The sequence below is a fragment of the Aethalodelphis obliquidens genome, unplaced genomic scaffold, assembly GCF_003676395.1.
Source record: "Aethalodelphis obliquidens isolate GAN/ISIS:26980383/991018 unplaced genomic scaffold, ASM367639v1 scaffold30, whole genome shotgun sequence".
NCBI classification, from domain to species: Eukaryota; Metazoa; Chordata; class Mammalia; order Artiodactyla; family Delphinidae; genus Aethalodelphis; species Aethalodelphis obliquidens.
The window spans coordinates 5,288,072-5,312,412 of NW_020837974.1; the positions used below are offsets into that span (position 1 = coordinate 5,288,072).

The 24,341-nt window shown below is 47.6% G+C and overlaps 1 long non-coding RNA gene across 9 annotated transcripts; it reads left to right on the top strand.

Annotated features, from left to right (window-relative positions):
• The first annotated feature begins 9,331 nt into the window (after positions 1-9,331).
• On the top strand, positions 9,332-21,565 carry LOC113630434 (uncharacterized). 9 transcript variants are annotated; one of them, XR_003436968.1, is made up of 4 exons: positions 9,332-9,514; positions 10,103-10,258; positions 18,270-18,363; positions 19,279-21,565. It is a non-coding gene; the product is annotated as an uncharacterized LOC113630434 (long non-coding RNA). The 9 variants fall into 9 exon arrangements; XR_003436970.1 differs by having other exon boundaries at positions 10,131-10,258; XR_003436969.1 differs by having other exon boundaries at positions 9,332-9,464.
• Positions 21,566-24,341: the final 2,776 nt, after the last annotated feature.

Consider the following 24,341-nt stretch of genomic DNA (forward strand, 5'->3'; position numbering starts at 1 on the left):
CTAACCCATGGGGTCTCCATACAGTATGCAGAAGAGCTTGTGGGCAGTGGTCCCTGCAGATTATGACATGCAGAAATGTGCTTGGGCCTCAAAGGACCTGACATGTCCCACCCTCATCAATCAACCAAAATGCCTGCCCAGCGTGGGACTCTGGGGCATTCTGACGCTCAGTGACTGGGACGTGTGGGCAGAGTCCAAAACTCCCTGCCTGGGCTGCGTGGGGCTTGGAGGGGCAGTGGCAACGCGACAGGGTGTGATCTTAGCAAACAGCCCCCTGCCTTCTGGAGTTGGGCTTGTCCCCGCACCTGTCTCCATGTCCCAGCAGCAGTGGTCCTCCTCTGTCCTCTAAACTTAGCAAGCTCATTCCTGTCTCAGGACCTTTGCATGGGTGGTTCTCGCCACCTGGAGTGTTCGTCTCCTTGACATTTGCATGATTGGCTCCTTAGTCATTCTATTTGCATGGTGGATGCTGTCTTAGTGTTGACCTTCCCTGACAACCCTACCTAAAGTGGGTTCACCTTCTGTGACATAATCTTGTTTTTATGAACATATGGCTCACACCTAATATCTTCTCAGTTACTTGTTTGGAGTTTTTGCCTGTGTCTCCCTGAGGACAGGGTACTGCTGGGCTCTTCTCAGCTGTGTCTCCAAGACAGAAAGCCCACTGTGGGTGCTCATTACAATTTGGTGAAAGGAACGAAGTTATGAATTGTTCTGGGTGACTGTGGTTTGACTATACATCCAAATCCAACCATCCATGCATCCACACACATCCAAATACAGGAGTGGGAGGTCCAAAGCCAGGGCCCCTGGCTGACACCAAGCCCCCAGTCCTTCCCTGCCATATGGATGGATGATGACGTATAGGAGAATACCTTTGGGAGACAGGAAAATGCCCGCAATGCGGGTGCTGCTTCAGGCCAGAGGGAGTCTGGGCACGCTGAGGGCAGTGTCCTCCTCTGGTGAGTCACTGGCAACAAGACTTGCACAGCCCCCTCCCTGGACCACTAAACAAGGGTTTTTCATGGAATTGATTCACAGGTAATGAAAGGAAATACAAATAAAAAATGAACCAATACATACAATGGAATATTACGCAGCCATAAAAAGGAACGAGATTGAGTTATTTGTAGTGAGGTGGATGGACCTAGAGTCTGTCATACAGAGTGAAGTAAGTCAGAAAGAGAAAAACAAATACCATATGCTAATGTATATATATATGGGATCTAAAAAAGTGGTACTGATGAACCTAGTGGCAGGGCAGGAAAAAAGACGCAGATGTAGAGAATGGACTTGAGGACACGGTGGGGAACGGGGAGGCTGAGATGAAGTGAGAGAGTGGCATGGACATATACACACTACCAAATGTAAAATAGATAGCTAGTGGGAAGCAGCCACATAGCACAGGGAGATCAGCTCTGTGCTTTGTGACCACCTAGAGAGGTGGGATAGGGAGGGTGGGAGGGAGAGGCAAGAGGGAGGGGATATGGGGATATATGTATACATATAGCTGACTCACTTCGTTATACAGCAGAAACTAACACAACATTGTAAAGCAATTATACTCCAATAAAGATGTTAAAAAAAAAAAGAAAGAAAAAACAAACCAAAAAACCTACCAAAGATCTCCCAAGGAAACATCGGATCCTGGGAACCAAGAATTAAGGACATGTTCCCAGAGAGGGTTCCAGATTCTCCCGGGAAGGTGTGGTGGAGTAGAAGGATAAGAACTTGGGTAGGCAGAGCCCAGAGAGAGTTGGCCAGAGCCCAGGTCTGCGCTGGGCACACGTGTGGCCTCAGGGAAGTCCTCTCTGCGGCTGGCCTGCAGGACGACTGACAGCTGCCTCTCCAGCCTCTTCAGGGATGCAGCAAAGGCCTCACGCTCTAGCGGGCACAGGGGGGCTTTGAATGTGGTGTAAATGTCAAGCTGTTATTACTGGACACAGGCCCTGCTCACAAGCTGATAATCATGACTCAATTCCTCAAGCAACACTGGTCTAAATTATGGCAACCATGTCGCGCTCCAGGTTGGCCCCTGGAGTCAGAGGCTCCTGTATCTTAGACCAGAGAAGAAACATGGTCCTGCTTGAGTAACAGAAATAGTAGTAATAACCTTGAGACTGAATAATAGGAATAAGAGTAATACCCACGATGGCGATACTGACAGTTTGCATTTATGCAGAACATTCCATAGGCTAGATACCATGGTAGATGTGTGTACGCTGTATCCAGTCGACGCCAGCCCCTCGGAGTACCCATTGTCATTGCGCATCTCACCAATGATGCAACGGAGACTCAAAGAAGTTAAATTTCTTGCACACCCAAGCTCACTGCGCTGCCGATGGCAGAGCATGGATTTGAACCCTGGAGTCTGACCCCCAAGCCTCTCTCGGAGCCACCAAGACTCTTGGTCTTCTCCAGGGGTAAAGGAGACCCAGGAGGGCTGGTCACACGGAGGAAGTGGTGGGGGCACTTTGCTCCCTGTCTGAGACTGAAGATGGTGATGTGGTTCATGGAAACACTCACCTGTGGCTGATGGTTGGAAAGGTCCCAGCAGGGCCTCCATCTAGTGCTAATGATTCTGAAAAACAGAAAGGGTACAAAAGAGCTTAAAATGCAAAATTCCCAAATTCAGGAGGGAGAACATTAAAACTCTCATCTCTGTCAAAGTAATATTGTGGTGAGAGGCTCCTTTCCCTCATGCTGATTGGACAAATTCCCTTAACTGCTTCTGGATCCTCCTTGGCTGAAGGTGAAGGCTATTGCCAGGAACTTCTTATCTCAAGATTGAACCAGGTGGCCTTATGTGCCATAAGTAATATAGGGTGGACCCAGTGAAACAGCCAGACTAGCTCTCAAAGGTCCCTGGGGCCTCCAGAGGGGGAGGGAGGAGACAGGCAGAGCTGGTTCCGATCTCTATCTGCATCTTCCTCACGTGGGACCTTGGCAGGTTACTTAACTCCCTCTGGGCTTCAGTTTTCTCTTCTGTACAGTGGGAGCAGTGCATCCATCACAGGGCTTTCCTGAGAAGTAGGAATAGTCTTTGTGATGTGCCTAATGTTTTCAACACAGAGTAGCATCTCTGATGATTAGGATTTTATGATTTTTTTTTTTTCCATTCTGCGCAGCATGCGGTATCTTAGTTCCCCGACCCGGGATCGAATCCAGAGCCCCTGCAGTGGAAGCGCAGAGCCCTAACCACTGGACAGCCAGGGAATTTCCTAGGATTCCATGAACTTGGAACAAGGTGGCAAGTGGAAAAGCATCTCCATGGGTGTCTGCCCCTACTGTGCAGTACTTCTGAGAGCCTGGGACCCTGTCTGCCCTGACAGAGGAGCCCCCGTTTGAGCCCCGATTTGACCAGGATCCTGCCCCACAGGGAGTATGACAGTTATGCAGACCAAGAGGTTCCCACCATGAGTCAACCCCCAATGGGCCATTCCCTCTTGAACATCTAAGAAGGCCCCATGTGGGGGGGTAGTGGGGACTGAGCAGGCTAGGGGAGATGGCTTGGTGGGCTTCTGGGGTGTACAGTGGCCACCACCTGGGGGGTGGAAGAGAGGCCCTGTGGGGAGGTCTTGACAAATGTGGCCTGTTGGAGACTGTACCGGGATGAATAGGGTCTCATCAAAATTCATGTCCTTCCCCAAACTCAGAATGTGACCTTATTTGGAAACACAGTCATTGCAGACGTAAACAGCTGAGGTCACACTGGAGTAGGGGTCTTCATCAATGTGACTGGGGTCCTTACCGTAAGAGGAGAAGAGACACAGAGATGCACAGAGGGAAGACAGCCATGTGACAATGGAGGCAGAGATTGGAGTGATGCAGTCACAAACCAGAAGCCAGCAGACAGGCATGGAGCAGACAGATGCTCCTTCAGAGCCGCCAAGAAGGAACCAGCCCCGGCTGATACCTTGATTTTGGACTCCTGACCTCCAAACAGTGAGAAAATATATTTCTGTTGTTTTAAGTCACCCAGTTTGTGGTACTTTGTTACGGCAGCCACAGGAACTAATACAGTGATTTTCAGAGGGTGTGGGGAGAGGATCTGCAGAGATGGGCTCTCGGGCAGAAGAAGAATGAGGTCATGAGCTCCAGCAAAGACTCCAGCAAACAGTACCTGTGTGTGATGCTACAATAGATAAAGCAGCTGGTGTTGAGGAAGCACACAGGCTAATGGAACAGTATAAATTCAGAAATAGCCCTGCATATGTATGGAAATGTGCATGGTGCTTCAGATCCGTGGGGGGAAGTGAGACTCTCCGATAAACGGTATTACGATAACTTAGAGTAGCCTGGAAAAATGAAGCTGGAGTCCCCTACATCACTCCTTCTGTGAAAATGAATTCTATATGGATCAGAGGCTTAAATGTGTTATTAAAAAAATAAAGCCATAGTTTCTGGGATGGAATAGACACGCTTTTTCCTATTTGTCCAGCTAAGTACAGCTAAAATACTTGGATATCATATGGAAAACAATATAAGAAGCCTCTGAAAGATGGAGAGAACGGCATGGTGGTGAGTTACCTGTTTTCTTGTGGCCTCAAATATCCCAGACTGGGTGCTGGAGAAGCTGGCAACCTAGAAACGCCAACAGGTGCAGATTAAAAAAGCCTTAAGAAAAATCTGATCTCTCCTAGACAGAAGGACCAGAAAAGGGGCAGCCTAGCAAAGTAGGAATTTTTAGGCAAAAATTGCTAAATTCCTGCCAAACACTGCAGAAAACACTGCAGTCCCACGCCCACCCTCCAGCAAAGGCTGAGTGAGGAGCCTGCTGGGTTGTAACGAGGCACCCCCATCCGCCCCCCTTCGCTGGGATGGTGGCAGAGAAGGCCCTAGTAGGGACTTTCATCCCTGCTGGGGGTAACGAGACCCCTCCATCTGTGGGTTTGGTGAAGACTGTGTGTGGAGCCTGCGGTCCCCCTCCCCCTTCCTGCTGGGGTGCTGTCATGGGAGGTCTAGAGGGGAACCTGAACTTCCACCCTCACCTTGAAGTGGCACCAACTCCTTCCCCTGACAGAGTGATGTCAGAGGAGGCCTGATAAACAGATAATAATGCCCAGAGGCTCGAAACACAATACCAAAAATATCCAGGTTTCCATAGAAAAATCACTCATCATACCAAAATCCAGGGATATCTCAACTTGAATGAGATAAGGTAATCAACAAACATGAGATTATCATACTAAGTGAAGTAAGAAAGAGAAAGACAAATACCATATGATATCACTTATATATGGAATCTAAAATATGACACAAGTGAACATATCTACAAAACAGGAACAGACTCACAGACACAGAAAACAGACTTGTGGTTGCCAAGGGGGAGGGGGCTGGGGGAGGATGGACTTGGAATTTGGGGTTAGCAGATTAGATTCTATTAGATATGGAATGAATAAACAACAAGGTCTACTGTATAGCACAGGGAACTATATTCAATATCCTGTGATAATGGAAAAGAATATGGAAAAGAATGTATATATATGTATAACTGAATCACTTTGCTGTATAGCTGAAATTAACACAACACTGTAAATCAACTATACTTCAATAAAATAAATTTCTAAAAAATGCTTCAGCAAGAAATAATGAAAATGCTTGAACTAAATGAAAACATAAAACATTTAAGCAAAGAAATAGAAAGTCCCAGCAAAGAGAGAGAATACATTAAAAAAAGAACCAAATGGATAATTTACAACTGAAAAATACAATAATCAAAATAAAATCTTGGGCTTCCCTGGTGGCACAGTGGTTGAGAGTCCGCCTGCCAATGCAGGGGACACGGGTTCGTGCCCCGGTCCGGGAAGATCCCACATGCCGCAGAGCGGCTGGGCCCGTGAGCCATGGCCACTGAGCCTGCGCGTCCAGAGCCTGTGCTCCGCAACGGGAGAGGCCACAACAGTGAGAGGCCCGCATAGCGCCAAAAAACAAAAACAAAATAAAATAAAATCTTGCTGGAGAAGTAGAATGATGGGACAGAGGAAAGAGTCAGTGAACTTGATGAGAGACCAATAGAAATTACCTGGTCTGAACAACAGAGAGAAAATAGACTAAAAACAACAACAACAGTGAAAGAACAGAGCCTTGGGGAACTGAGGGATGATAAGAAAAGATCTAACATTCACTTCATAGGAGTCCTGGGGGGAGATGAAAGAGAGGATGGGGCTAAAAATTATTCAAAGAAATAAGGGCTGAAAACTTTCCAAATTTGGCAAGAGACATACACCTATGGATGCAAGAAACTGAGTAAACCCCAAACAGGATACATACAAAGAAATCCATGCCAAGACACATCAAAATAAAATTTCTAAAAACTAAAGGTAAATAAAATATCTTGAATGCAGTAACAGAAAAATAACACTTTACCTATGTGAGAAAAATAATTAGAATTACAGTAGATTTCTTATCAAAAACGATGGAAGTCAGAAGAGAGTAGCACAATATTTTCCAAAAGCTTACAGAAAATAACTGTCAATCCAGACTTCTATATAAAATGAAAATATCCTTCAGGAATGAGGGGGAAATTAAGAACTTCTCAGTTGAAGGAAAACCAAGAGAATTTGTCACTAGCTGATCTATCCTAAAAGAATGGCTAAAGAAAATTCTTGAAACAGAAATAAAATGATAGAAGGAATCTTGAAACACAGAAAGGAAGAAAAGACAACAGAAAGAGTAAAAATTTGGGTAAATACATAGACTTTCCTTTTATTCTTGAGTGTTCTAAATTATGTTTGATGATTAAGCACAAATGATAACACTTTCTGATGAAGTACTCATGATGTAGAGGAAATATTTAAGACAATTATAAGTGGAGAATGTGAAGGTACATAAAGGGAAGTAAGGTTTCTATACTTCATTCGAATTGCCTGAATGTTGACATCAGTAGACTATGATCTGTTGTGTATGTATAATAAGACATTGTAAAAAAGTATAGAAAGAGACACATTAAAAAACACTGTTTATAAATCAAAATGGAATTCTAAAAGATGTTCAAGTAACTTACAGGAAGGTAGAAGAAAAACAGAGAAATGAAAAACAGAGAATGAACAGAAAACAAAAATAAAATGTCAGACTTTAGCCCTAACATATCAATAATTACATTAAACGTAAATAGTCTGAATATACCAATTAAAAGATAGAGATTGACAGAGTGAATTAGAAAACAGCCACACTGGAAAATATTATAATTTGGCAGTTAAAAAAAAAATCAAACATACACTTAGCATATGACCAAGAAATTGCACTCCTGGGTATTTATCCCAGAGAAATGAATCTGTGTTCACAGAGAAGCCTGACTGTTCATAGAACTTTGTTTGTAATAGCCCCAAGTTGGGAAAAAACCAGAATGTCCTGTGATAGGTGGGTAACCAGTTAAACAAACTGTGGAACATCCACACCATGGAATACTACTCAGCAGTAAAAAGGAATGAACTCTTGATATAGGCATTATCAAGGTCTCAAGGGCATTCTGATGAGTGAAAAAAGCCAATCTCAAAAGGTCACATACTGTATGATTCCACTTATATAAAGTTCTCACAAGGACAAAACTATAGAGATGGAAAACAGATTAGTGGTTGTGCAGGGTTATAAGTGATGGGGGAAAGGAGGACAGGTCTGACAATAAAGGGACAGCAAGAGGATGATTTCAGTGGTGATGGAAGCATGAGGATGATCTCAGTGGTGATGGAAGAGTTCTGTATCTTGGGACTTCCCTGGTGGCACAGTGGTTAAGAATCTGCCTGCCAATGCAGGAGACACGGGTTCAAGCCTTGGTCTGGGAAGACTCCACATGCTGTGGAGCAACTAAGCCCATGTGCCACAACTACTTAGGCTGCGCTCTAGAGCCCACAAGCCACAACTACTGAGCCTGCGAGCCACAACTACTAAAGCCCGGGCCTAGAGCCTGTGCTCTGCAACAAGAGAAGCCACCGCAATGAGAAGGCTGCTCGCCGCAACTAGAGAAGGCCTGCATGCAGCAACGAAGACCCAATGCAGCCAAAATAAATAAATAAATAAACTTTTTTAAAAATTAAAAAAAAAAGAGTTCTGTATCTTGATTGTGGTGTTGGTTACATGAATATGCACAAGTGGTAAGATGGCATAGAACACACATTGTACCAATGTCAATTTCCTGGTTTCTGTGTTGCATAACTTTTAACTATGTAAGCTGTAACCATTGGGGGTAAGCAGATAGGAGGTGACAGGGACCTCTCTGTACTATCTTTGCAATTGCCTATAAATCAATGATTGACTGTTTCAGACTAAAAAGTTGAAAATAAAGGCATAAAAATTACAGAAGAGAGCATGAGTGAAAAAAAAAATCACCTAGAACTCAGAAAGGAAAGAATCAATAAATTGAGCTACATAAAAATAAAACTTCCATTTGATAGAGTAGACCATAACAGAGTCAAGAGATAGATAAAAATCTGGGAAAACATATTTGCAACATCTGTGGCAGACAAATGTGACAGGCCAATTTCCCAGCCTCAAAGAGTTCACATAAATCAATAAGAAAAAATAACCCAGTAGAAAAATGGGCAAAGGACGTGAACGGCAACTTACTGAAAAATAAATACAAATGGCCAATAAATGTGGGAAAGCTGCCCAGCCTCATTTTTAATGAAGGAAATCTAAAACAAACAACAGTGAAATGTGTTGTGCAATTATCAGATTGACAAAAATGGAAAACTGTGATGCCCTAGGGCTGGTGATGATGGAGAAGTAGACACTTTTCTACCCGGTAGGTGGGAGCGTAAATCAGTGCATTCTTTCCAGAAGACAATTAGGGAATAATTATGAAAATTAAAAGTACTCCCAGCAACCCCACTTCTGTGCAGTTAGCCTAAAAGCACACTCTGAAATTTCTCCAGATACATGCCCCCGGATATTTTTGCACCAATACATGCGGATTATATTTATAAAATGGTGACTGGCACATAGCAAGTAAGTGCTGTGTAAGTGTTTATTAAATAAATCAATAGGGGAACTCTACTGCAAAACTCTCTAAAAGGAACAAACAGCATGCGTACGAAAGGACTCCTTTTTGTATTTAAAAATAAGTATATGAACTTGCATGTGGATATTTGCACAACACATGTGTGTATTTCTGTATGGGAGTCGGAAGGAAGATGTTGCCTAATTTCTTAACTTGGTTCCTGTGAGATTGAAATGTTGTTCAGGAAATGTTCACTCCCCTCCCTCTTCCTTTTGGGGGTGAAGTAGACTTCTCTGCTTGAGTTTGGTCATGTGATTTGCTTTAGCCAATAAGATGTGAGCAAACATATAAATAGGCTTTACGTATGCTTCTGTGTTTTGGCTTGACATCTTGTGCTTCTGCCACTGGCGTGACAAGAACATGCTCTGAGTGATCACTGGTTAGAGAGAGACCTGGAGACCCACAGACTGAAGCAGGGCTGCTCCAGCCAACCTGCAGACCTATAAAGAGAACACTACTTGTCACTGTAAGCCACTAACATTGGGAGATTACTTGTTACACAGCATTATTACTATAGTAAGTGACAAATGTAGTACCTCTCTAAACTTTTTGATCATTTCCAAATCTTATATATACGTGCGTGTATATATTTTTTACTTTTCTATATATATATTTTTACTTACCATATATGATATTTTTTATCATTTATATTTAGTTTTATTATTAAAAATGTCAGTAGGATTTATCTAGGTGGAGAGATTATGGTGATTATCCCTTTTGAATTTTCTTTAAAAACTAAAAAATCTTAATAAATGTTATATTTTTTATTTATTTATTTTTTTTTGTGGTACGCGGGCCTCTTACTGTTGTGGCCTCTCCCGTTGCGGAGCACAGGCTCCGGACACGCAGGCTCAGTGGCCATGGCTCACGGGCCCAGCCGCTCTGCGGCATGTGGGATCTTCCCAGACCGGGGCACGAACCTGCGTCCCCTGCATCGGCAGGCGGACTCTCAACCACTGCGCCACCAGGGAAGCCTCCAAAATGTTACATTTTTAAAAAGGAGATTTGGAAAGTGGTTGGAGCAGAGTCTTATCCACGACAGTTGTAGGGAGACTTGGGTGCCACATAAGACAGAAGTCAACAGTTCTTTGCTTTTCACTGAAGTCTGCACATAACTTTGCAACTGACGCAGAGCCACCTGCACATGAAGAGCTTGGTTTGGGAGGCTGCCTGATGCCCCCAAGGGCCTGGCACGTGCCCAGGTGCCATCCCTAAGCAGAAGGGCCTTTCTGGGGCTGTGCCTGGATGGCAGTGGTGGAGGTAAGGTGACCCAGGGAGGAGCAAAGCTTGGCAGAAATGAGACCAGGACGCCCCTGGGTGTGGGGAGAGGGTGTGCCACTGCCAGCTGCCTGCAGGAGGCTGTCAGAGGAAGTCAGGTCCAAGGTGGGGAAGTAGAACTCACCCTGCAGGCAGCTATTCCTGATACCACTACACAGCCCCGGGGGCCAAATGTCAAATTTGGATCGGAGGGCTTTGAGGTTCCCACCGGCCTGGAGCCTACGAGCCAAAGCCCCAGAATCACACTGGGCTTGCTTCCGTAACTCACTTTCATCCTGGAGGCAAATGGTGCCCTGGATGGGCCTCTGCTGCTCAGAATCAGGATGTGCAGCTGGGCCAGGACAGCTGTCTCTGAGCTGGGGGGCACTCAGCTGAGCTTGCCTGGGTCCAGACCTGGTGTGCTGGATCGTGCTCTACCAGACTGGCTAAGGCTGGGGAACCCTGTTTCCCAGACTCTCCTCCCCTAAGTGATTTTGGGTTAAAGCTTGATGTGAGAGGAACTTGTGTAAGATTTGGAAGGTAGCAGTAAAGCAGCAGCCACTACTCTCAGAAGCTCGCGAGGCCTTATACTGCTGACACTGAGCACGGGTACCAGCTCATCCTTACTCCCCTCTGCCCTGTGTCCAGCTCACCTTCCCAGCTGCTGGCCCTGCTGACCAACCATGGCGCCAGGCCCCCACGAGTGTAGACATCAGCCTTGGCTTTTGGGGATGCACGGTGTTAGAAGCGGGCCCAGCTGGATGTGCTTCCTCTCCAGGGAGCTCCTACCCAACAACGCAGGCCTGGCAGGATAAGAAAAGAGATGGTTCCACCTCTCTGGTCTCACATGCCTGAAGTCAAGGTCGTCTTATGACTGGTGTGAATGTAGCTAAAAGCCAAACAACAGGATGCAGCCTGTGTAGGAAAGGCAATTAGCAAAGACATTTCTTGCATCTCTGTTTTCACTTATCTAATTAAATAAGATGCTCCGCTTACAGTAAAGGCAGCCACTCCTACAGACCTGGAGACTTGCTCAGCTAGGGGACTTTGTAGCTCTCACTTACAGGGGTATTTGTAACAAAAGTTCTTACTTTTGGTAAAAAAAAAAAAAAAAAGTTTTCCTCTAGAATAGAAACAGAACACAGAATTTTGACTTGTGAATGTGTAATTCTTCCTCCTTTTTGGTACCCCTTAGTGGTGCTGATCTATTCTTCAGCCCATGCGATGTAAAGAAAGTTACAGAACACATCTCAGAAGCACCTCTGGATTCTGTCTGCATTCACTGAGATGTCATCTTTGGACACTCACCCCATAAACCCTCAGTGCTTCCCTATCAGCAGTGCCTTTTTTGTTGTTTCAAAATAAATATACGGGGACTTCCCTGTTGGTCCAGTGGTTAAGAATCTGTCTTGCAGTGCAGGGGACGCCGATTCGATCCCTGGTCGGGGAACTAAGATCCCACATGCCGCAGGGCAACTAAGCCTGCGTGCTGCAACTACTGAGCCCACGTGCTCTGGAGCCCGCGCGTCACAACTAGAGAGAAGCTCGTGCAGTGCAACGAAAGATTCCGCGTGCCACAACTAAGACCCAATGCAGCCAAAAAAAAAAAAAAAAAAAAAAATATACGGTGGATACTTCGAGTTCTAAATGTTTTTTTCTCCTCCTCTCCTCAGCCTTTCTCCCTCTTTCCTATCCAAATTGGCACGTGAATGCATTTGCCTCGGATAAGTTGGGGACAGGGGAAAGCTAACGGAAACCAGTGAGTGTCTCCATTGTGATTGGCACCCAGGCCCCCTCAGTCTCATGAAAATGTTCTGGTTTTTATTTCAAAAATGTATAAAAAGGATTTCACAATACCATAGGTGCTCAGTTATAAATGAAACTGAACGGAAGAGTTTAGGATGAAGAGCAGCAGTGTCCTGACCACCGCCCCTCACCCCCATCCTACTTGCTCTGGGACAACCTCTCTGAACAATCCCTGCCTAGAGCTGCTCTGGTGGCAGCTGGAAGGCTACACGATATGCCTCTTCCTCTGCTTCTTCACTTGTCAAGTTAGGGAGTGACTACTGACCCTGCTGGGGTCCATGAGGACTTAGTTGATTTACACCACCCTCTTCTCCTCCTCTCCCAATGAATGACAGCTATGTTCTTTCCCTTTCTTGTGTTGGTTACCTGAGTGGAGTCTTTTAACACCAGGCGGGGCAATGCCAACAACTGGGCTTCCTTCGAGGGTGGGTGGAAGGTGCCCCGATGCCCTGAGTCCCCGTTGGAGGAAGGCAATTCTGGGGCGTGGATCCCCTCTGTCCTGATGGCCCAGTGGTCTGCCGGGGCGGGTGTTTCATAACCATCCCACTGCCAGTCCTCCTCGTGCTCCCCCACTCTGCTGAGTCCTGTGTCATGGCTCCCCCTGCCTCATTTCATGGTTCCATGCGGCCCCATCCACTTTCTCGTCTTCCAGAAACCTGCTGAAGTTTCTCATTCACTGATAACCATCCCTCGTGGGTACACTCCTTTTTTTTTTTTAATTTATTTATTTTATTTATTTTTGGCTGTATTGGGTCTTTGTTGATGCGCTGGCTGCAGTGAACAGGGGCTACTGTTCGTTGCTGTGCGTGGGCTTCCCATTGCGGTGGCTTCTCTTGCTTCAGAGCACGGGCTCTAGGTGCGCGGGCTTAGTAGCTGTGGCAAGTAGGCTCAGTAGTTGTGGCTTTCGGGCTCTAGAGCGCAGGCTCAGTAGCTGTAGCGCACGGGCTTAGTTGCTCCGCGGCATGTGGGATCTTCCCGGACCAGGGATCGAACCCGTGTCCCCTGCATTGGCAGGCGGATTTCCAACCACTGCGCCACCAGGGAAGCCCCATTCCTTCTTTATTTCTATCCTTTACTGTCTGTCTCTGCAACAGGAAAACCACATCAGCTTTTTAACAGGTCTCAAGACGCCAAACAGAGGCTTGAGGTTGGCAGCCAGAGGCAGTCCAGGCAGACAGTCTACAAAGGGAACCTGTGCACGATCTTCTGATGATGGCCTGCCTGGGCCTTTCTGGGTTCCCTTTATAGATGTTCCAGACGATTCAATCCATTCCAAACCTCCTCGTGGCTTTAAAACAATTGCTCACCCCAGGGGCATTTGGGAAGTATCAAGTCATGTTTTAAATGGTGGAGATAAGCTGGCTGTTGGATGAAACCAAGCTATGCGTCTCCTTCTCCCACAAAGATGGTCTCTCTGTCCATGAGTGGACACCCTTCTGCCAGCCTGGTCGGTCATTCAAAGGGCAACCAGTTCTTGTGAAGCCAAGTGAGAGTTTTGAATGATCCCCCAAATCTCTGTGAACACGTTTTCCATCTGTGAGTCTTGTGAAAATCCCATGAGGCTGTGTTATCCATATTCCAAAGCAGACCAATGGCTACAGAGGGACTCTGCCCCAGTCTCTGGACTGACCCCAGGTGCTGAAGCTGGGTTTCTAGACAGGTCTGGCTCCATCGTCCTGAGCAACTCCCAAGCCACTGCCCCCGCTCTGTCCCATTCCCTGCAACCTGTGCACCCGCACCAATTCATGGCTGTCCTGGTTACACACTCATTTTCTACCCGTCAATCTTCGGGGACTAAATCTATTACCCAAAAATGTTGCCACGCCTGAGCAGCCATCGTGGTTCATTACGTGCAGAAAGCCTGAGGTAGCCCCACATTGTCCGTGGGAAAGGGGGGTACTATTCTCAGGGGGGTAGGTCCCTCTCCTCTGTGAGCTGGATTCTTGGATAATGCACAAACAAAACTCTGCAGGATAAAGCGTCACTGGCTCTGGTTTACTTTTATCTTTTTCCAAAGAGCTTTAATTAAGACTTTAATAGAACTAAAAACGGTCAAAGTGTAGTCAGGGCCCAAATCAGAGGTAACAAAACCAAGCTGGATCCAGGATGAAAATGCTGCCTGGAAAATCCACAGCTGGGAGCAAACCGGATTCACCTGGGCTTGTGATGGGTGGGGCTCTGAATGAGGATGGGTGGTGCCTGGACAGGGGTGGGTGGAGCCTGGATAGGGATGGGAGGGGCCTGGATGGGGATGGGTGGAGCTTGGATGGGATGGGTGGGGCCTGGTTGAGGATGGGTGGAGTTCTGCATCTTCCATCAGTGATTGGAATAGGAGTAACAGGAGGGCAGAGCAGGCATGTGAGAAGAGGTGTGATTGAAGGGGAGGCCATGACCTTTGGACTTGAAACATAGCTCTGGCACTTTGCCAGCTGTATAAGATGAACAGGTTCTTTGCCTTGTCTCCTCATGAGTAATAGTCACCTTTTGTGCAGATCAAATGGTTGGTGCATGCAAATCACTTTGCACAGTGCCTGGCACCCAGATGGCTCTAGGACTGTACTCTTTTCTTTCCTTCTTCTGGATTTCCCATGCTCTTTCCTTCCAAGGGCTGGGCAGTGCACAGGAATTTATGTGTGCATGCATGAGGCCTGAATGCACCTGGATGTGTCCTCCCCTTGGGGAAGGTTTAATGGACCAGAAGCCAGGAATCAGGAGACCCAGGTTCTGGCCCCAGCAGTGCCTCTGACCTGCTGCTGTATGACCTTCAGCTTTCCAGATGCAGTTGGAGGGTTTTAGACTAGAGTTTCCAGCTTCCTTGAGTCCAAGGAACCCTGGATCCACAAGAATGCCCCTACAAACCCCACAGAGTCCTCAGTTCTTGCCCCATGGGTGTTGATGGTGGGAGATTCCCTGCCCTTTAGCTCCCACTAGGTGTCACTCTCATGGCTCATGGGCCTCTGGCGGTGGGGGGGGGGCCTGGTCACAGTCCCTGCCCACTGCGGGAATTTGATGCCCACAGGCCAAGGATACATCTAGACCTAACCGAGGGTAGCCAGGGTGTGCCCATGGGGGAAAGCTGGTCTCCTCCCAGCTCTGGGCTGTGCCCATTGGAGCTGGATGAAGCATGGCTGCGTCACCTCCTGTGGCCAGCAGGGAGCAGCATCATACACCAGGCGTGAGCAGGGCCCTAGGTGGGGGTAAGAACAGGGCTCTGTAGAGCTGGGAGAGGTTAAGACTGACCCCTCCCTTCTGCCACTGGCAGTTCTCTGGCCCCATAGTAACTAGAAATGAGCCCAAGGGATTCTTTCTCCAAATACCCTTGGGTCCTTCACTTGGGGCAGGCACACAGCACACAGTATCTGTCTTGGACCTGAACAGAAAGACTGGATAAGGATGTGCAGGGCCATCATCAAGCCACATCTGAGGACCATTCTGAGTCCTGGGGCACATACTTCCACCCAGCTAGCGCCTGGCTTCTCCTGGTTGAAGGTAGGTGCTTAATTGGTGCTCCCTGGTGTGGCCGTGGAAGTCCTTCCTTTTGCTCCCCTAGTGACAAGCACACCGGGACGAAACAACCCTCTTCGGAGAGGCCATTTCACAGTTATTGGTTTCATTAGAATGTTTTTCTTTCTTTCTCATCTTTTCCTTTTTCTGGATGGGATTATGGCCACTGCTGCCAACCGTTCCCAAATCTCATGTCAGGTGCTGCCGACCTGCAAGGTTGATTGGGTCAGAGCCCCGTTGGGTTGCAAGCTGCCTGAGCACTGTCTTGGACAAGGGCAGGCTGCTCACAGATTGTTCTTCCACAGTGATGGTGGCCTGTCTTTCCTGGTAAAATATGAGCTTCTGCCAACGTTGGTGCCCTCCAATCCGATTCTGGAAGGTCAGGGCTCGCCTGCTCAGAAGCTGGGGCAGGGGAGGGGGCGAGGACAAGGAAGTGACACCAGGCAGGCCTGATGCCCTTGACCCAGATGCTGCTCTGAGGCCCGCCCGCCTCTCAGGGGAAGACTGCACATGTGGGGACAGAGAGCCCTGGGTTTGAATTCTTGCTTCTCGTCCTACCAGCCTGGTGACCTTGGGTGTGTCACTTGGCCTGCCCCAGCTTCAGTGGCCCCTTCTGGGAGATGGGTCCACAGCCATAGGGCCGTGGTGCAGGTGCACTGAGCGGAGGCGAGGCAAAACATCAAAGACACACTTAGTGCTAAAACGCCTTAGTTCTCTCTGCTCCCAGTATGGCCCCCTGGGCCTGGAATTCCTCCACTTTAGTGTTGAAGCGAGCACAGCACACTCCTCCGGGGTGGTCACCTGAGCTTAATGGTTTAAACAGCATGTGACCAGCCAGCCTGTTTTAATGTGGCCGCTACACTCTTTCCCCCCTTGTCTTCACTCCATTGGGGAATGTCAGCCCAGTCTGGGGTGAGTTGGCGTGGGGCCCAGGCTCCCTCTCCTTCGCCTGACAATCACCTGCCAGCCCTTCCTCTACCTGCCCGGCAGCCTCTGTCCTGAGTCTCTTGTGGTGCCAAGGCTTTGGCTTGGGCTCTAGTTACAGCGGCTACCAGGGCGAGCCCTGATAGGAAAGCAAATATGTTTTTTTGTGTCAGGAAGAACATTGTGTGAAATAGGGAGGAAGCTGGGTGGGTGTCTGGCCTGGTTCTAGGTGCTCAGGAGACATCAGTGGACAAAATCAGACGGAAAAGTTGTGTGGGGTAAGGGCTGAGAGTGCAGCCAGGTAGGGCAGGGGACACTGCTGGGGAGGGGTTACAATATCAAATAAGGCGAGGCCTGTTAGGGGATGCCTCAGTGAGAAGGTGACATTTGAGCAAAGACTTGAAGGACACAAGAGAAGTAGCCAAGTGGAGACCTGGGGGAAGAGAGTCAGTGCAAAGGTCCTGAGGCTGGAGTGTGCCTGTGTGTTTCAAGCCCAGTGATGGGAGCTGAGTGAAACCACCTAAGGATTTTGGTTTTCACTTTGAATGAGATGGGAGGCACTGCAGGGTTTTGATAAAAGGAATGACATTACATGCTGTGGGGAGGTGAGGACAGAGAGGGTCAACCAGTTAGCAAGTGGTTACAGTAATCCATACATGAGATGATGGTGGCCTGGACCAGGGTGGTTGCCGGGAGTGGTGAGAGGTGATTGGATGGGGGGTGTGAGGGAAAGAGAGGAGTTGAGGATGGCTCCAGGCTTTGGCCCAGACGATGGAACCTGCAGTGATGGGGCTGCCATCAACAAGGATGGGGAAGACAGTGTGAGGCGCAGGTTTTGGATGGAAGATCAGGGGTTCAGTTTTCAGTTTGGATGTCTATTAGATGATCCCATGGAGATACCCAGTAGGCATCTGGAGATAGAAGTCCAGAGTTTGAGAGGAAGATCCAGGCTAGGGATGTACAAATGGGAGTCATCAGTCTATGGATGGAATTTAGACCGTGAGACTGAACGAGGATGAGGGAGTGAGGGCATATGAAGAAAAGAGGAGGACGGAGGTCTGAGCCCTGGAGCCTTTCAAAGTCAGGAAGTCAAAGAGAAGAAAAGGAACCAGCCCAGAGGGCCGAGAAGCTGCCAGTGGGGGATGGGACTGTGAGTAATGGGGGTCATTGCTGACCTTGACAAGAGCACTGTGACAGGCTGAATTGTGTCCCCCCAATTCAAATGTTGAAGCCCTAAGCCCCCTAGTACCTCAGAATGTGACTGCATCACCTTTAAAGGGGTAATTTATGGTGAAATGAGGTCACTGGGGTGGCCCTACTCCAATAGGACTGGTGTCCTTATAAGAGGAGAAGATTAGGACACGCACACACATAGGGGGAAGACCATGTGGGGACACAGGCAGAAGATGACTGTCTACAAGCCAAGGAGAGAGGCCTCAGGAGAGACTGACGCTGCCAACATTTTGATCTTGGGCTTCCAGACTCCAGAACTGTTGAGAAATTTCTGTTGTTTTAGCCACCGAATCTGCTGTACTTTGTTACGGTGACCAGAGCAGACTAATTCAAGCACCTTCAGAGGAATGGTGGGCAAACCCCAAGTGGATGGGCTTAAGAGAGCATAGGAAGAGAGGGACAGAGATGGGAGAATGTGGAGAACTTTTCAGAGTTTTACTACAAAGAAGAGCAACGACAGGAGTGCTAGCTTTCAGAAGAAGTGGGATCAAGGGATTTTTTTTTTTCCCTTTCCTTTAAAAACATTTTTTCTTCTTTTTTTTGACAGGAGATAGAACAGCTTGTTTTAATGCTGCTGGGAATGATCCCGTAGCCGTCACAAAAGTGATGATGTCGCAGGAGACAGAGGGCCTGTTGCTGAAGTGAGGACCATGGTTGGTGGGAGGGAGGGTCTGGTGCCCAGAGGAAGACCTGGCTCTGAGGCCCAGATGGTCCACCCGTGGAAAAGGCAGAGTTTATGGGAGCAGCTTATCAGGCAAGAAAGAGGATTGCGTGGCCTGCCCAGCACACGCTTCGGTTATCTTTGCCTTTCACTGTCTTTGTGGTTTTTTACAACTTGTAAGTTGTAGAACATTGATAATGATGCAAATGATTCCTGTCCATTGAAATGCAAATGAAGTGCGGCTCTTGGAAAGCAATTTATTACCGCCCTGTGGACAGACTGGTTTTGCATCTATTTGCAAATTCATTTCAGAGTCCTTTATTGTGATTCTTTCAATTCTCCTTTAAACCATCAGTAACATCTTACTAGTTCCCTCATTAATTAATGAATTAAATAAGACCTTTGGCAGGTGTTCATTTAATAGTTGTATGAGAGTCATTATTTTACCTTAAAAAAGTATCCTTTTGCAAGATGCCAATAGATGTGATGAAATAAAATTCTTATTTTATGGCAAGATGAGAAAAATTTAAACAGAATTTTTATTTGCCTGTTTGGGCCTCCTCCCTCCCCTTTAGTGTGGACTGTGTAGGTGCACTAACCAGACCTCTTTAGGAGATAATCTTCCTTCTTAATCTTGGAAGGGGCCACGTGAACCATGACCCACTGCTTGCTTTGTACATGCAGATCTGGATTGTGTAAACTGTCAATAATAAGTCAGTTGATATATAAACCTTTGTCCAAAAACTTATATAACTGTGCTTTGACCTCTAGCAGGCAGAACAGTCCTCAGAGCTTTCTGAAAGACTGTCTCCTGGTTTATAATCCTCAGGTAGGCTGGAGTAAAATTTTCCATTTCTTTCTTAGATGGACTACTGATTAATCTTTTTGTTGACAGATGCTGGGTGTCTTTGTATATTCTCTTTTGATGGGTGAAAATTTCCCATGATATTGGAGCTTGGAGCAAAAGCAGACCCCCGCCGCATCCCTCCACCTCCTGAAACCCTTACCTGGAAAGCGCTGAGTGCAGGAGGGAGACGTGGACCACGTGGAGCGACTCTGTATGTGCATCCATGAGCTGAGTCCTGGCCGGGCGATGGCCCAACCTTCCCGAGAGTGCCAGCCCCCTGGACCTGTGTGGGTTGGAGGGAGCCTCCATTGTACTCTGGCTGCAGGTAGAAACATGATACAATCATATTTCACCCCCAAATCACCACTAGCCCAGAAATGCCTAATTTGGTTTATTTATTCATGTGACTACAACCCTGATGAAGGTGGGGCAATCCAGTGGGCTAGTGTGACCCCAAGGGGACAATGCCTCCCACACAAGTTCTGGCCCTGAGCCAAGCTACTTCAGGATGAAAAAAAAAGGCACTGAGCTCAGCCCCCAGCCCACCTCCCCTCCAGGACACCCTCTGGGACCCATATCTGGTGTGACCCTTCTGACATATATAAAAATGCCTCAATGTTCCCGAATCTGGTTATATTTGGTCTTGTGCAGGCTTCTCAGAAATATCCACCTTACTTCTGGGTATACATATATATTGATTTGTGGCCTATTCCAGTCCTTAAAACTCTACTCAATTTTTCAGGCTTGGACCAAGTGCCACCACCTCCAGGCAGCCTTACCAGATTGCTCACAGATTGAATTCACTGCTCTCTCCTCTGTAGCTCAAGTCCCCTTCCCACCTTGAGTACATTTAGATGTTTAAATTCTGTTTCCTCTATTAGACTCACTCATTCATTCATTTATAAATCCATTTGGCTGAACTTGACTGAGCCCCTGCCATGCACAGGCCTGGTGCCTTCAGGTGCCTGTATCCCCAGGCAGGTTTACGTTCCTAGCACTGAGCACAGCACCTGCCTGTTGGGTAACAGGTGTTTGGTAAATAAGTAGATGCTGTGAACCCATCTGCCCAACCCTCCTGCGCTCAACACATCTTTGTTTAGACTTTTACCTGCGCCTTTGCTGATCACACTTTAATGAACATTCTTCCTCCCTTGATGGGAGAGCTGTGGCGGTGTGGTAAAAACTGTTGGTCAGACTGTTGGAGTTGCCTGCTGCTCTGGCCTGGGCCCCCGGCCACCGGGTTCCCACGCTGGCTGCACTTCAGACAAGCCTGCCCAGCCCCGCCGTCCTCCTCCACGGCCTCTGAGAGGTGAGGGCAGTGGGCTTGCTGGAGCCTGTCCAGGTGGTGTAGCTGTTGCCATTACCTGCATCAGTCTTTTGGGGCGGCCGTAACAAAGTACCACCAAACGGGTGGCTCGAAACAACAGAAACTTCTCTCACAGCTCTGAAGACCAGAAGTCCAAAATCAGGGCGTCGGCAGGACCCCACTCCCTTCCCAGGCTCTAGAGGGGATCCTTCCTCACCTCTACAGGCCTCTGGGGGCTGCTGGTGTTCCTCGCTGTGCCTTGGCCTGTGCACACATCACTCCAATCTCTGTTTCTGTCTTTACTTGGCCTTATTCAGTGTGTCTCCCTCTGTGTCTCTTCTCTTCTTTTAAAGACACCAGCCACTGGTGTAGAGCCCACTCTCACCCAGTACAACCTCATCTTAATGACATTTGCAAAGATCCTGTTTCCAAATAAGGTCACATTCTGAGGTTCTGGGCGAACGTGAATTTAGGGGGACACTGTTCAACCACCACACAGCCCTCCTGGGCAGAAATCCGGCATCACCCACATTCCCAGAGCGCTGCCATGGGTGTGCAGGGAAGGGAAGAGGACCCGGATGGTTGGGCCCCTCTCATGGCAGCCACCCGCCTGATCCAGTCATGACTCTCCTTCAGCCCTGCCTGGGGGCCCCGAGGCCCCCCCGGTCCAGCTGTGGTTGAGCCGAGAGTCCTGCCCAGGCTTCTGGTTCTGAATCCGAGTCTCTTCCTAGAGAGACAGGTTTCTTCCGCAGTGTGCGCCCTGGTCGTCCTTGGGCTGCCCTGTGTCTGGGTGAGCAATGCCACCTGAGGGGGCCCAGTATGGCATTTTGTAAGCACAGTGTGACATTCCTAGGTAGCTCTGCAGCCTCTGGGGGCAGAAGCCCTGGTTTCTGACACGTAAATTACTGTGTTGTTGCCAATGTAAGTTGTAAACACAAGTAAGCCCACGTCACAAATCCACTTTTATTAAAACATGTAACTTTTCAGTGTTATGGGTCCAATTTTCATTAAATGAGGAAGATGACCAAACCATCTGAGCAAGAAAAATTAAGGACAATTCTTTACCAATCAGTGGGGACTCTAAACGCATGAGTGAAAATGAAGATAGCCATTCCAGTATTTTATGTTAATTAAACTCTGGATATGACTCAGCTTGTAGAGAAGTGAAACATTGGTTCTTCGTCAGGCTATTCAGAGTGTTGTCCTTGGGAAAGAAGTTGGGCGAGTTGGGCCTTGTCTGTTTATGTTCATTGCTGTGAGCATCTCTGCCCTGAAGCACCAAGATGAGGCACAGCCCCGCTGCACAAAGGTCTTTTCTTATGAACACAGTCAGTTTGTGTGAGCTTCTTACAAGGGTTACGGTGTCTGGGCTTGGGTGCCCAGGGAACCTGGGTGCCTCGGGCTAAGAGCCTGGTGGGGCTCTGCCCCGCGCTTCCCAGCTCAGCCTCTTTGAGCTTCAGTCTCCTCCATGGTACCCTGGGAATGATGCCAGCAGCCACCTCAAAGGCTGCTGTGAGGATTAAATGCCTCCTTCCAGGAGAAGGGCCTAGCACTGGGCCAGCACGCGCAGTGGGCGCTCCGTGAAGCCAGTCGCTATTATCCACACTTGCCTGATGAGCGCACGCACAAATGTGAAATTATCAGCCCACCTCATAGGTGGGCCTTTTCCTCCCTCAGAATCACTCCCGGCAAGGAGCATCTTCTCCCCTTGCAAACTCTGGGGAAGTGGTTATCAGATGTGAACCCAGGAGCTCTGTCTGCTCTTGGCATTCAACCCTCAGCACAGAACCACCATGATTACAATTCTTACTTTTATCTGCTCTTTAAAGTAAACAACCAGTTCACACCCCGAGAGCTTACAGATTGGTAGGATATAAATACATCAATTTGTTTTAAGCTGTCGGAGAGAAGAATGACATTTTTAGCATTGAGAAGGGCTGAATCATGGTCTGGAGGGATGCAATTGGATTGACTGCTTTGAGGGGTCAAGTGTAATTTTAGAGTAGAATTAGTATGATTCGTGATAGAACTGTTACACCTACCCACCCCCCCAACCCCCCCCAAAAAATTCAGTTCCAGGCAAGGATTATGTATCTTTTTATTTAGTCGTTTTTCCGAAGTTTAAGATGTGCTTTTGGAGGGAGGTGTTTGTGAGTCGTGAAGCATCTGAAATCGCCTCTTCCTGCTGAGCACGTCTTTGTTCCAAATGTCAAAGTCATGGGGAAGCGCCCAGATGACACCTGAGTGATGGCCCAACAGATCCCATATCCCGGAGGTTCCAATCAGTTCCTTCCATTATCCCACCGTTGCTTAAGGGAGTGGACTGGGAAAAGCTCAGTCAGAACAAATGGACTTACAGGAAGAACTGAAGGGAGGCACCCACGAAATAGCTGAAAGACTTTAAAGCCACTGCACCTTGTATACTATTATGAAGGAGGAACAGAATTCCAAAGCTCTTAACCTTGGTTTCCTCATCTGTCTGACGAGGCTCATAGTGACCTGGCTGCCTTCTTGAGGGTCATCTTGGGGGTCAACTGAGGAGAAGGTGCCTTGGAAATGTGAAGGTTGCTGGTTATACCTCGGGGGCAGCCGGATGCCTGCCGCACTGGGACTTCCCCAGCCCCTCTTCCTGGCTTTCTCTTCTGCCTTCCCATAAGAGGGATTGATTTCAGAGTCTGAGGTCACGTCTACCGACCAAAGCTACTTTGAAAGAAAAACCAGCTGGATTCGGGCCAGGTGCCTCTTTCTTGGTTTGTTTTGGGGGAAGAAAATTTTAGAATCAATAATCAGAGGTTTGAATTAGTTAAACTTTATTTTTCAAAATAACCAGTTGCAGAATTGAAGCATTACCCACCACACACACCCCGTTCCAAAGCCCTGACTCTTCCACTTGCAGCTCTTGCAGTGCCTTTGTGGGGATGAGTCTTCACCCTGAGGCCCTTTGCTGTTGAAGGAAGAAGGTACGTACGTACACCCAGACGCAGCTCTATCTATGTACTAGGTTAGCCAGTAGCACAATATTTCTGGATGATCTTCAAACTATTCTGCTCAGATTTATTTCAAGTGTGGATTTAGTTTCTCTCCTGCACTGTTACTAGTTGGTAAGGACGAGTTTTGCCAAGGTAATTTGTTCTACTCTGGCCCAAGTGAGATGCAAAAATGAGAGACATGAAATCTTCAAAGTGAGAAAGGAAACAGCATAAATTCTCAAGTGAAGCACCTGCCGGCATGGGAAGGTCCCAGGGGAAGGCTGTGAAAGGATTCTATAAAGTTTTAATAGCTTAAGACCTAAGGTAGCAGAATTAAATGCAAGCTGGGGACCAACTCTTTTCTCGATCATATAAAATGTGAGAAAATCTCCATATCAACTCTGGCAGCTCCTTGGATCTGGGGGCAGAATGTGGGTGGATGCTTTGGAATTTCAAGGCACGCGTGAGTCCTTCTGATCTCATCAACAGAGATGGAGCCATTTGCTGGACCTGTGGAAGAGTACGGTACGACTGGCCTGTGGCTGCAGGACCCACCTAATAGCAGATACATCATGGAGTAGAAGATTTCAGCTTCCCAATGATGAGCGCAGATTCCTCATGTCTGTGCTGCATTCTTTAGTGCTAAGAAAGACCATTTTCTCTTCCTTTCTGCTGTGCTGTCAAGCAATGCTGCTGAATGTTGGCTTTACTCCCTTGGCAGTCATGCTACCTACCTACCTACCTGGCTTCCCTGAAATAATAAAATAGCAGTCCTTCTGTGCTTGCGGTTTTATTCAGGGAACCCAAGCAACAGTGCGTTTGTAACTGGATGGCTT